General features: G+C 31.0%; 1 protein-coding gene across 1 annotated transcript in view; it reads right to left on the bottom strand.

Moving 5' to 3' along the window:
• LOC145313063 (thrombin inhibitor hemalin-like) overlaps positions 1–7596 on the bottom strand; it is a 31095-nt gene extending 23499 nt beyond the window's left edge. Inside the window, exons 1-2 of the mRNA XM_080152356.1 lie at positions 7576–7596; positions 5476–5539 (exon numbers count right to left, since the gene is read on the bottom strand). The gene's annotated coding sequence lies outside the window, so the exon portion shown is untranslated. The remainder of the gene's footprint in view (positions 1–5475; positions 5540–7575) is intronic.
• Between the last annotated feature and the right edge of the window lie 5214 nt (positions 7597–12810).

Here is a 12810-nt window from a genome sequence, read left to right as displayed (position 1 = left end):
AAAAAAATAACATTTAGAAATATTATCAATTTGTCTACAAAGGGTTAACAACAAAATCAAAATATACAAATCTAATTATTAAAAACATCAAGATTATCTTCTCTATAAATTTTATTTGTAAAGCATTGATATTTTTATCAAATAATATGACAATGATGACAACATTAATAAGTGATTAAATACAGACAAAAAATAGGATGACAACATCCATAAAGACAAAGCTCTAAGATCAGAAGTAAGGACAACTCTCTTGTAATTACTTTTGTAATATTTAATCAACCTTAGTAAAAAATAAGATGAAAATTAGGTGTTCAGGTATGATCCAGCAGGATATAATCCTCCTAGTCTTCAAATAACTTTGAATGGCTCCAGTGTATTTATTTTTTTACTCATAGACTTAAAATTGTAAAATTAAGCTTATCTTACATGCCTACATGACATATTAAATTTTTTTTTTAAATCAGCTGTTGTTTCCAGCTGACCGCAGCCAGCAAATCAATTAAATTTTTAAAAAAATATATATTAATTCTTGAGTAATAATAAACTTCCGTGAATAGTAAGGCCATGACCGTTTGGCCACTCCTTGACCGATTTTTAACTGATTTTTTATTTCCTACCTGTAGTTTTGCTGTTTTTAAGCTGCCAGGAGCAGAATTCTAAAACAGCTCTAGACCAGCCAATTTTTGTATGTAGTCTTTATTGTGATCATAAACAGATAAAACTAGCGCCGCAAACCGCCGTTTTGTCGTTTTTTGTCGTTATTTGTCGTTTTTTTTGTTATGAAAAATAATTGCTGGTTATAAAATTTGGTTTTCCTAGCTTTAAAATTGGCCGCTCTACAGCTTTTTTAATATTTAGCAGCTGGCTGCTAAAAAGCGGATAAGGAGCAGTCTGACCGCTATGACTAGAAAAAGTAATTTTTTCTTAAAATACACATGAATTAACAGAAAAAAGTTTTATCTGTCTCTATCTGTAACAGGAGCCGAGATAGAGGGGGGTTAGTTATGGGGTCTTGTAGGGATACAGAAGTTTAACTGCCTGTTTTTGCCGGTTTGGGTGCTGGAAGCGCCAATTTTTTTTAACTGAGAATAATATCTTAATAAGTTGTAACTATAAACAGATAAAAATATTATTTAGCGCCGCCAACCGCCGTCTCACTGCCAAAATTGGCGGTTTCCGTTATTTGTCGTTTTTTGGCGATGATCAGAAAATGTATTTTTTTATTATAAAAAATAATAGTTTGTCATAAAATTTGGTTTTCTTAGCTTTAAAATTGGCCCTTTTACTGCCAAAATTGGCGGTTTCCGTTATTTTTCGTTTTTCGGCGATGGTCAAAAAAGGTATTTTTTTATTATAAAAAATAAAAATTTGTCATAAAATTTGGTTTTCTTAGCTTTAAAATTGGCCGCTCTACAGCTGTTTTAATATTTAGCGGCTGGACGCTAAAAAGCGGATAAGGAGCAATCTGACTGCTATGACTAGAAAAAGCAATTCTCTAAAAATACACATGAACAACCAGAAAAAAGTTTTACGTCTCTATCTGTAACAGGAGCCGAGATAGAGGGGGGGTCTGTCAGGGGGTTAAGTAGGGGTTCAGAAGTTTAACTGCCTGTTTTTGCCGGTTTTGGTGCTGGAAGCGCCAATTTTTTTTTAACTGAGAATAATATCTTAATAAGTTGTAACTATATACAGTGAAAAAAGGGACAAAAAAGATATTTTTTAGGCCTTTTCAAAAGGCAGTTTTGAAATCCCGTTATTTCTAAAAAAAATTAAAATGCTTAGAGAATGGTTTGGAAGGTGAATTTAGGTGTTCTGCATATTTCAACTTAAACACATAAGGCCTAAGATATGATATCCCAAAAATCTTTTGTCAAAGTCTACTCTACACCTAGCGCTGGCGATTTCATTTTCACAGGTATAAAATGCATGATTTTAGAAAACTGACTGGCGCTAGGTCTAGAGTAGACTTTGATAAAAGATTTTTTGGATATAATATCTTTGGCCTTATGTGTTTAAATTGAAATATGCAGAAGAGCTGAAAACCTGCACATTACTGAGATATTGTTAAAACCGCCGTGCTACCGTTATCTGTTGATATTTTACATGCCTGGCGCTAGGTCGCCAGTAGAGATAGAGAGCTGAAATTTTGTACATATATTTCTAGGCCCCTAAAGTAACTTTTTAGGTTAGCAGAAGATTGAAATTCGAAAGTGGGTATTTTCATGAAAAGATCTATTGTACATAATGTTATATGTTTTACATGTATAAAAAAAAGGCATGAGAGCACTTATATTTTTATGTTTTATGTTAAACGTAATAAAATGTTTTATTTGTGTTGGTGGCTGTGCTTGTTAATGTTTACTCCCATGTATGTATATAGTCAGGTCCTGCCGGCTTTACACCAGGGGATGCTGTCCTAGCTACTCTAGTAAACAGAACGTCCGTATAGCCATACAAATGTTCTTTACATTGATATGGTAAACTATTAGTAGTTTAGGCTCTATAGTCTAAGAGAAGCTTAGATTATAGAGTCTTAGCACAGCGTAGACTTTACAGTCTCTATGCAGTCTTGACTATTCATAATCTACTCAGTCTTTACTCAATTCAAACACTACAGACGGGCAATCGGATATTTCGATTTATGGTTAGGCTTTGATACTAAAATTATATTTTAAAACTAAAAATATTCCGGATCAACACTTCTGCATATAAAATGTAATAATTTCTGTAAATTGTAGAAATATATTTTGCAGCCCCCTCCCCCCCACCCCTAACAACAGCCGCCCAGTGACTCAGCCAGCAGTCAAATGTCTCCTTATAGCATGCCCTTTAATTTTAAACAAGGATAAAACAATATAAAGCTAGAAAATTGGTTTCATTTGACAAAATAAATTATTGTATGATTGGCTAGGTATGTAAATGCATTTCTCAATAAATTTTTTTATCTAAATTATATCTAAAGCAAAATGAAATAAAATTAAAAAATCCTTATAAGAAAGTAACAGAATGTTTGTCTGTGTGTCTGTTTTTCTGTGTGTATGTTTGTACCGCCACTGAATTGCTGACATCTTTAAATGTATAAACTGCCCCCTTCTACTCCAGTCCTGGCAAACCCTCCCAACAAATTAATTTAAAATATTTGCAGGACCAATAAAGAAATTTCAAGAAAAAGTTAATAATACATTTACGTATTTTAGCAGAGTTGATTTTAAAATAAGTGTTATGAGTTCTTAATGAACAATTATTATCAGACCAACAGATATACAATTTATCCCAAAAAAAAGGATATCTATAAGGACATGAGGTATATTCTCCTTGAATTGTAACAGTGCAGAGGTTGATTCTCAAAAAAATAGAGTCGCTGCCTCACCAAAATTGTTTTTGTAAAAAAAATCATCTAAAATCACAAAACAAATCTACAAAAATTAAATAAAATCTTATGTTAATAACCCTTCTATGATTTTAGACTCTTTTCTTTAAATTTATAGATAAATTTTGTGATCTGGCTACCATAGCTGATTTAGCAATGCTAGATTTTTTAAGAACCCACCTCAGGACATGTACAGTGACTAAATGTTGCCGCCATGGCACCAGGTGGTTACAATGCAGAGTGAGAAATAAAAAATTATGTAAATGTGATGTATATACGTATATATATATGTACTAGAGTTGGCTCAATATAACTATATCGCTATTGGCTAGATTTCTATATTTACATAACTATTTATCTATTTCTCAATAAATCAATTTTCCTCCCCCGTCATTACTATCTCAAAGAAAGAGGCAAATATTTATTAATTTAAATGATTTTAACCCTTAAAGGTCGGGCACCTTGCCGCACCTTAATCAGTCGGGGGAGGGGGGGGGGCGTTCAACGCCCCCCCATGTTATCTCAGTTCCGATTAGAGCTAGAGGGCTAAATTTTTTTTGTATAAGTCCCCTGTGTTATGATGAATTTCCGACCTTAAGTAAGTCAAGGTCAATTTTCGCTTCCTTCACCCTTTTATTTAACAACCTTTGTTTTTAGGTCCTTTTTTACTTAAAAATTTCAAACGGCTGTAATTTTTTTTATTTTTGAAGCTAGATTAAAAATTTTTTTGCAGAAAATGTTAATCTTTATGTAAATTTTATATTTCAAATATCAAAATATAAATTTCAGCGGCCGCAGCTGTACTTGGCAGTACAATTACCAAGTACCAATTATAGGCCAGTATAAATTTACCATTTGTCAATTACAATGTATATTGGTATATAATTGGTCATTTTTATTGTATGACGTCATTTTTTATATCACTATAAGCTGATACTTATTTTTAACAATTACAATTGAAATTCTTATTCAAGCGAATTAACAAAAATAATAATTTAAATATTCTTTTTAATAACGATTCCCCTAGCTTCAGCCCTAACATTTACCTAACCTAAAATCACCCATCAAAAGCTACTTTGAAAATACGTCGAAACCCACTACTTCATTTCTTTCCATGATCCGAAAATTTTAATACTAAAATACTCTAGGAATCTCCATATTTTATGTACAATATAGTTTAACTTTTGTCCATAGCTCATGTATATTAGGGAACCAACGGAAACTTTCCTGTATTAGAACAGATACCAGACAATGTCATACGAAAAAAATCGATAAAATTATTAAGTGATGAATTTATACAGTTGACAAATTTTATCGGAAATTGTTTTATCTTTAATTTCCTACTCTTTTACGGAATCCCATCAAGCTTAAAGACTATAAATAATGACTAAGGGACGTCCTTGCTTTTTTGAGGGGGTTAAATGAGTGGTTTCAAAATTATAACAAGACCAATTTTTCTTTTACATCGTATGGTCTGGTTTCTATTTTCCAACTCGACGAAAACGGTAGGTCCACAAAAAGATATATATATGTATGTATGAGAGTTGGTGTGGTAGCTTTATTGCTTTACATATTATTTTATCTTATTACTCTGCATATAAATAAGCAAATATAAACAAGAATATCAACATTCAACAGAGCAATGAAATATAAGGCATTTTGTGTAATGTCTTGGTAGATAGTTCTTAATATAAAAGTTTATAGATATTTACCTTTTGTCCCATAATTTAACTTAAGAAAACATATTGAGATTAATAACTGTTGTTTTTATTTCTATTCATTACTTTGTTAAAATTATTGCTTATTAGACTTAACAAAGGTGTTTAATATCTTATCAAAATGATTGGTATGATTTTTTTCATTTTTTCTATAAGATAATACTAGTTGGTTGACCATTTTCTGACTAGTTGGATGGTTAATTTAAGACATTACCTAATAACCTTTTTTTATTTATCTATTCTTTAGAAATAAAAAAATTATTCATATTTAATACTTTTTATTCCAAAAACATTGTCAGGCCTTTCAAAAGATACGTCAAATTCTTAATGCTTAAAAAGATTTGCTTTGCCTCCAAAAATTCCTGAAATATTTGCAAAAGTTGTTACCTTTTAAGATGGAACTAATGAATTTTTCTTGCTTCTCCAATTTATATTCTAGTCGTGTGAGATCCTAGAAAAATTAAGTGTGGATTAATTTCCGTACACAAATCACATTATCAAATCATTATAACCTAAAATGGTTAGAATACCACAAACTTTCTCTTGCCTATTGCTGTACTGTTATTATATTTAAATCAAATCCCCACAAAATCATGTATTTTTAAAAGCAAAGCTCTTCTATAATTAGGGTTGGTCCGTCCGTAACAGTTAGCTCTTTTCGTTAATTCAGACATGATAGAATTATCCTATCGATTTCAAACTTTGCATGATGATTCCTATAACAGTAAGGTACGATTAAAAGCGTCGCAACTCCATAATTATTTCCAGAAAGTCCGTAAGTACATTAAAAAAAATTTGACATCAATTTATATGTGATATAATTATTCTTTATGTCTGATTTTTTAAATACTGATTCCTATGACAACAAGGTACACTTATATAAGCGAATCATCTTTATAATGAAAACTGGAAAGTATATCCTTTAAACAGTATTCGTATTTATGAAGTATTTGCAACAAATTTACTTACAATTTTGTTTCGACTTATACATTTACATTCTACTTAATAAGTTCTGACACTCTACTGTGTTTATGTTCATTTGTCCTAACGTTATAGAGCATCGCTTTTCTGGATGTTGTCATTATTGTTGTGAATAAGAATGGTTTAAAGTTGTGATAGTAGATAATATGGTGGAAGTTAATGTACACCAAATATGAAACACTTGGAACAGAAGTACACAAATATTTACAAATACCAAAAAAGAAAGGGCGTGATATGAACTTTTATTGGCTAAGCAACTCATTAATATCCAGACATCTTGAGGGTTAAGACAATGGAAAATAATTTTTGTATACACCCAATTTTAAAGAAGAAGATAACATCTTTTGTAGATTGAATTATCGGTTGAAAAGTTTAAACACTATTAGTTTAATTTAAGCATTTAAGCTTTGATAAAAGTATCCAGTACGTACAAGTACTAAATTTTTTTGAAGTAATATTTTTTTGCAGTAAATTTACATGGATTTTTTTCTTTTGAATATTTCTAGGGCAAATATTGATCTACTTTATAACACAATCTATACATCTGTTTCTCAGTAATGTAATTTTTTCGGCTGCTTTTTAAAAGCGAAGCTTTTCTATAATTAGGGTCGATCCGTCCGTACGTCCGTCCGTCCGTAACTTTTTTCGTTAATTTAGGCATGTTAGAATTGTCCTATCGATTTCAAATTTTGCATGGTGATTCCTTTAATAGTTAGGTACGATTTAGAAAGCGTAGCAACTCTATAATCATCACCAAAATGTCCGTACGTCCATTTTAAACATGTTGATTTTTTTACTTTTTTAACAACAAATTTGTATGTGATCTAATCATCCGATTGATCTGATTTTTAGTATATTGATTCCTGGGACAACAAAGTATAATGTAATCAGCGAAGCAACTCTATAATCAAGTCCTAAAAATGTAAGTATGTCCATAAATATTATCCTGAATCAAGCAGTTTTTCAACAAATTTACTTACAATTTTGCTTTGACTCTTATACATTTATATTCTGATTATTCAGTTCTGACACTATACAAGTGTTAATGTCCGTTTGTCCTACCGTTTCAGTGCTTCGCTTTTATGGATGTTGCCATCCTTGTTTAGATAAAAGTCTATATTTCTTATCATTGGTAAATTTAGGAAATATATCCTACAAGTAAATGTACTAACTTCTAAATTGATGAAATGCTTTTGAATAAATAGGTTTAAACTTATTTTTTATTATGTTTTGTGAGAGAGAGGGGGGGGTGGATAGTATCAATCCAAAAAAAACTTCCTCTTTTCTTCATCTTTTTGTTGATAATAAATGCATTTACAAAATGTAGAAAGAATAATAATTATTTCTTATATTATTTTCTACATATAGAATTTGTAACTATTGAACCTTTATTCTTTACAACAAAAGGGCTGCTTAATTACAATTATTTTTACTACGCTCTCTTTATAATCAATCGGTCTTACCTTTTTAGAAACTAACCTGTCTAATTGAAGTAAAAATGAATACCTGTATATGAGCTTCGAATCTAAATAAATCCATATTTATATCATGATTTCAAAGAATATTCTTTTATGTAAATTATTTGCAGTGTGTCTTTTAAATTTTTTTATGACTAGTAACAAAGCACCTAACATTTAGAGGCTCTGCATTCGAATGGGTAGAGAAAAATAGCCTAAAACCACCAAAGCTAAGGAATTAAGTAAAGCTTATCAAAATAGAGAACCATATGGGTTCATTAGTTAATGAGATCCAATGTTTCGTACAAATTAACCTTTTCTACTTTTTATGATAGGATATATGCCTCCCGTAAATCAGGATGAAGATCTAAAATGCAACTAAATGAAGATCTAAAAATAATGAATAAATATCGATTAATCGGACCAAATAGGCCCTACGGACAGTTTTATGTTTTTTATTTTTTGTCGATTATCACAAAATAATCTTTCTTAGTATACGATTTTATACAAATAAGTTATAGAAAAAAAGAAAATAGGTGAAAAACTAGAAGATATAAAAAAAAACATGTATTCATTGTGCCTGGAAAAAAAGGAAAAAAACTTCTTGAATTAGAGAGGATAAGCTTAAGTAGAATGGAGGGGGAAAAATGGAAAGAGATGGAGGGGAGAGAGGAGAATAAAGGGATCGACAGCTGTAACTTTACCGCCAATCATGTCATCCTCAATCTGCAATTTTTTACAGAGTCAATTTGGTTTATACATCCGAAAGAAATGTACTATGTAAAAAAATGTATCCCGATCCCCTCCCAAAAAAGTGCTCTAATATAAAGTAGTAAGGTTTTTTGTCCTAAACTAAGATCTAGGAGGATTAGCCAGAATTATTCAAAATTTTCAGAATAGCTTTATAAATATCCTGGGGTAGTTTTAGGTTATATTCTTGGCTTTCCTACGCCACCCCGAGTCATCAATAAAGAGTCTTAATGCAGCTAGTTGTACAAATTTTTAAATTCTGTCATGTGTTATGGAATTTTTGTCTAGTCTTGCTGGCAGCTGACTGACCCTAGTTGGCTCTGAGTAAATAAGGTAATTCTATGTGGCAAGATACCAGATAATTTATTATCACTCATAATAAAAGGAAAATGAAAAGGAGGAGTGTTTGTGTGTGTGTGTGTGTGTATTTTGTGTTTGTGTGTGTATGTATCATGTGTTTGTGTGTTTATGTATCATGTGTTTGTGTGTGTATGTATTATGTTTTGTGTGTGTATGTATTATGTTTTGTGTGTGTGTGTATCATGTGTTTGTGTATGTATCATATGTTTGTGTGTGTAGGTATTATGTGTTTGTGTGTATGTATCATGTGTTTGTGTGTGTATGTATTATGTTTTGTGTGTGTATGTATTATGTTTTGGGTGTGTATGTATTATGTTTTGTGTGTGTATGTATCATGTGTTTGTGTATGTATCATATATTTGTGTGTGTAGGTATTATGTGTTTGTGTGTATATGTAATATGTGTTTTTGTGTATATTGAATATACCCCCGACAGAACTATGAACTCTGGCCGCGGCGCTCGGCACCCCTATCTTATAACTTTACCTAACCTAATTGTAAAAAACAAATTGTTGTTCTCTGCCAGAGTCATAGTTCTGTCATAGTTTTGATTTGTAAGTATCAGACCACATATTCATAATGATATATGCCTATTTTTGCAAATAAAGTCTTATAGAGGGAAAAGGACAGAACAAAAGATAAAGATATATAAAGTAAGCTTAATGAAAAAATTTATTTAAAATGTATGGTAACAATCTAAATAAAGTCAACAGGAAAGTTAGTTGGTTTCTTAAAAACCAAAGAACATGAAGCCAATAGGCAGTAATAGTATATCAACCAAGTACTATAAACTTTCAGACAAAAGCATTGGAGGTATGTAGAATACTTTCCGAATATGTCAAACAAACACTTATGGGAGAATTTGCTTACTTATTTCACAACAGTAAGATAAAAATAGTAGAAAATTTTTGGATAAATCCCATCCAAAAGTCAAGATACTTGTAAATAAAGACTAGATATAGATAACACAATTCCCTTCATGTCACACTCCAAGAACTCACACAACAAACCAAATAAAGATACAGTGATAAAACAATGGATGATAAACAAACACATCCACCCAACTCTTTAATATAGAATTATGACTTTGGTAGATGCTAAACTTTTAGGAAAAAACTAGTATATGTAATAATTCAACCTTCATTGTCCTCTCCCCCTCCCTGACAAAGACATATTTTATCCTCTAGATTGCAATTAAAAGTTTGGACCATGAAAACATTATCTTTTGTCAGAGAGAAGAATTATTAGTAGCAAAGCTACTCTATAAGTTACTGTGTACATCCTTTTGTCATTTGTCTTTTGTCAATGCTATTATTGCCCTCCTATTGATGATTTTTAAAACCACTGCTATTATTGGTTAGCAGGATCCTTCTTATTGGTTTAAATTAGAAATAAGCTCAATTATTGGTTAAAAACATATTAACACTCTTATTTTTATGACAGAACCAAAAACGGTTGTTATTTATTTGTTTTTATATACTTTTTATACCTAAGACATAAAATATTATTTTTTGCATATGAATGTTATTTCAATTGCATCCATTTATGGTTTCACAAAGCTTCCCCTTTATTGTAAGTTAGCATCCTTTTGTTGATTTGGAAAAGTAAAGAGGCTAGTTCCAAACTTCATTAAGATATGGGTTCACAGAAAAATATAGAATAATAACAATATCTTGAAAATCCATAAAACATAAGATTGTTAAGGACTTGACTAATAGCTTTACAATTTTCGGGTAAGAAAAGTATTGGTCATAGGCATTTCGGTAATCCGACATTCCAAATCAACATTCCACCCAACTCTTTGCGCATATAAACAAAAGATGACCAAAGCCACTAGTGTTTATAAAAATAAATATTTGGTCGTCACACGCTATACTTTGGTCAAACAAGCACTTTAAAAATTAGTCATTTTTCATTATGAAATAAGATCTTTTGGTGAATACATAAAGAAGCAAGGTTTCTATGTATGAAGCTTAAGATGTTAATAAAAACTCATCTCATTGAGTTCTCCTTTTAAAAGCCAATAAGCCAATTTTTGCTCCCATCTTGCCAATTCAAATACATGGCCCCTAAATGCTAGAGGTGCATTTTCTAAAATTATAAAATGTATTTGAATAAGGAGAAAAATAGGTTTCTGCAAAAAAAGGGGGTCTGAGATAATTATATATACATGTTTGTCTTATTTTCTGAAGTAATTTGTATAAATATGAAAGTTCCTGTTTGGTAGGCCCCATAGCCAGAAGATCAGCAAGGCAAACAGGATAACACTCAGAAATATGGACACCACAGAAACCAGCAAACCTAACCTAAAAAATATGATATTTGAATGATTGAAAAAATAACGCAAATAAAGTAAAATCATCTGATTTTAACATCTTAGTTTGTAAGTTTGAAAATCACCAAACTTTAATTTTATTTAGCAGAATTGACAGGCTGACGAACCTAATAAGTTTTATACTTGATTCTCTAGTAAAGCTGGGCTCTAACCCTGCGGAGCAATCACCCAACCCTATTATAACCTATCCTAACCTAAAATAACCAATATAAAGCCATTTTGAAAATACGACAAATCACCGCCCCTTAAGAGCCGTTGCCACGAAAGGGACTATACTCAAACAGTCTAACTTACATTTTCTAAATAGCTTTATGAACTGACGAAAAAACGAACAGCAAAGTTAATCAGGGATTAGCTTCACTAATAAAATTTATATTTCTCTTTTTATTTTTATTTAATCCAACCTTTATGGCATGCAACAGATCTATAGTATAGATGTATATTCAGATAACTACCTTCCTTCCTTTTTCAAAGACCTCTTTCGTCTGCTTCTAAACTATTTTCTACTACTTTGCTGTGTTAACGACACAATTGGTTGATTTTCAATGACCTAATAGCAAGGTTGCACAAGGCGGTTGCGATGTGAAGATACAGTTTCTCCCTCTAGTGTTTTCTCTAATAATTATGCATGCTATAGCACCCATACTGCAAATTATAACAAACATATCCGTTTAGCATCAACTCAATACTTTTAAAGGGACAGTCTTATGTAACTAGGGTAGAGCTTGGGAGGTTTTAAAGTAGCTTAAAACCATACTGAGACATTCAAAATTGTTTTTTGAAAATTACAACAAATATGGACCAGCATTATTCGAGTTATTTAGTTGTAGAAAAAAAATGCTACTTTATATTATAGGATTGCTTTTAGAGTATTTAGAAAAGGATAATCATATATCTGTAAACCTGTCGGTGGGGATAAGTCAACCTATCACGTTCTAAAAGCTTTACTTCTTAAATATGAAACTGCTTTTTTTTTTAAAGACAAATACTGTTGTGGCTTTAGAGCTTAAAATTCTGCAGCTAGTGTTTTTTCATAGTTAAAAAAGGCATACCATAAAAAACAGAGGGTCAAATTAAAAAAGTCAAATATACTGTTAGTAACATTCATAATGATATTTAAAATAAAAAGTACGGACTTTCCTTTTAATTACAACTCAAAGTTTTGTTGATTTTGCTTGGGAAATCCCGGGATGATCAGACACTTTTATGACTCAGGCAATCCTATTTGATAATTTCCCTCGTATTTTTATCTGGCCACCTACCCCCCCCCGCCCCCCCCCCATCCGAAAAAAAATTCGAATTAGAAAAAGTGTAAAAAATTGCAGAGAAAAGAGGCACTTTATAATAAAAAGTTTATGTCGTCTAATTACAATTTAGTATTTGATAGAAATAGTTGACATTTGAAACCCATAAACAAAATTCACTAGTTTTATTTATGATATTATACCAGTTATACATTTGTCTTTGAGGGGAGGGGGAAGTGTGAAAAACCCGGATGGTAGTTTTCCCCATAATCATTATTGTTTTGGGTGTTGGAAAAATCGGAGGTTTTTAATGGAGTTGGATGTTCAATTTGTTTAGTGTTTGGTACAAATTAAATGAGAGGGATTTCGCCCAAATATTTGAATTTACTGGTGACGTCATCATTTGTTACGTTTACTGCAAAAAAATCTTTTATTGCTAAATGGAAAGAGAATAAACTCTATTCATGAAACAAGAACGATAATTTCTATTAATTTACCAATAATATGAATAATAAAATCAACGTTTAGCGTGAAAAATGCGACATAATCTCGTAAACTCTAAAAATGTTTTGATGAACCAAAATTAACAAATTGAA

This window comes from Acartia tonsa, chromosome 1 (assembly GCF_053477335.1).
Source record: "Acartia tonsa isolate MP-2025a chromosome 1, ASM5347733v1, whole genome shotgun sequence".
In the NCBI taxonomy this organism is placed as follows: Eukaryota; Metazoa; Arthropoda; class Copepoda; order Calanoida; family Acartiidae; genus Acartia; species Acartia tonsa.
This window is presented reverse-complemented; position numbering and strand designations above follow the sequence as displayed.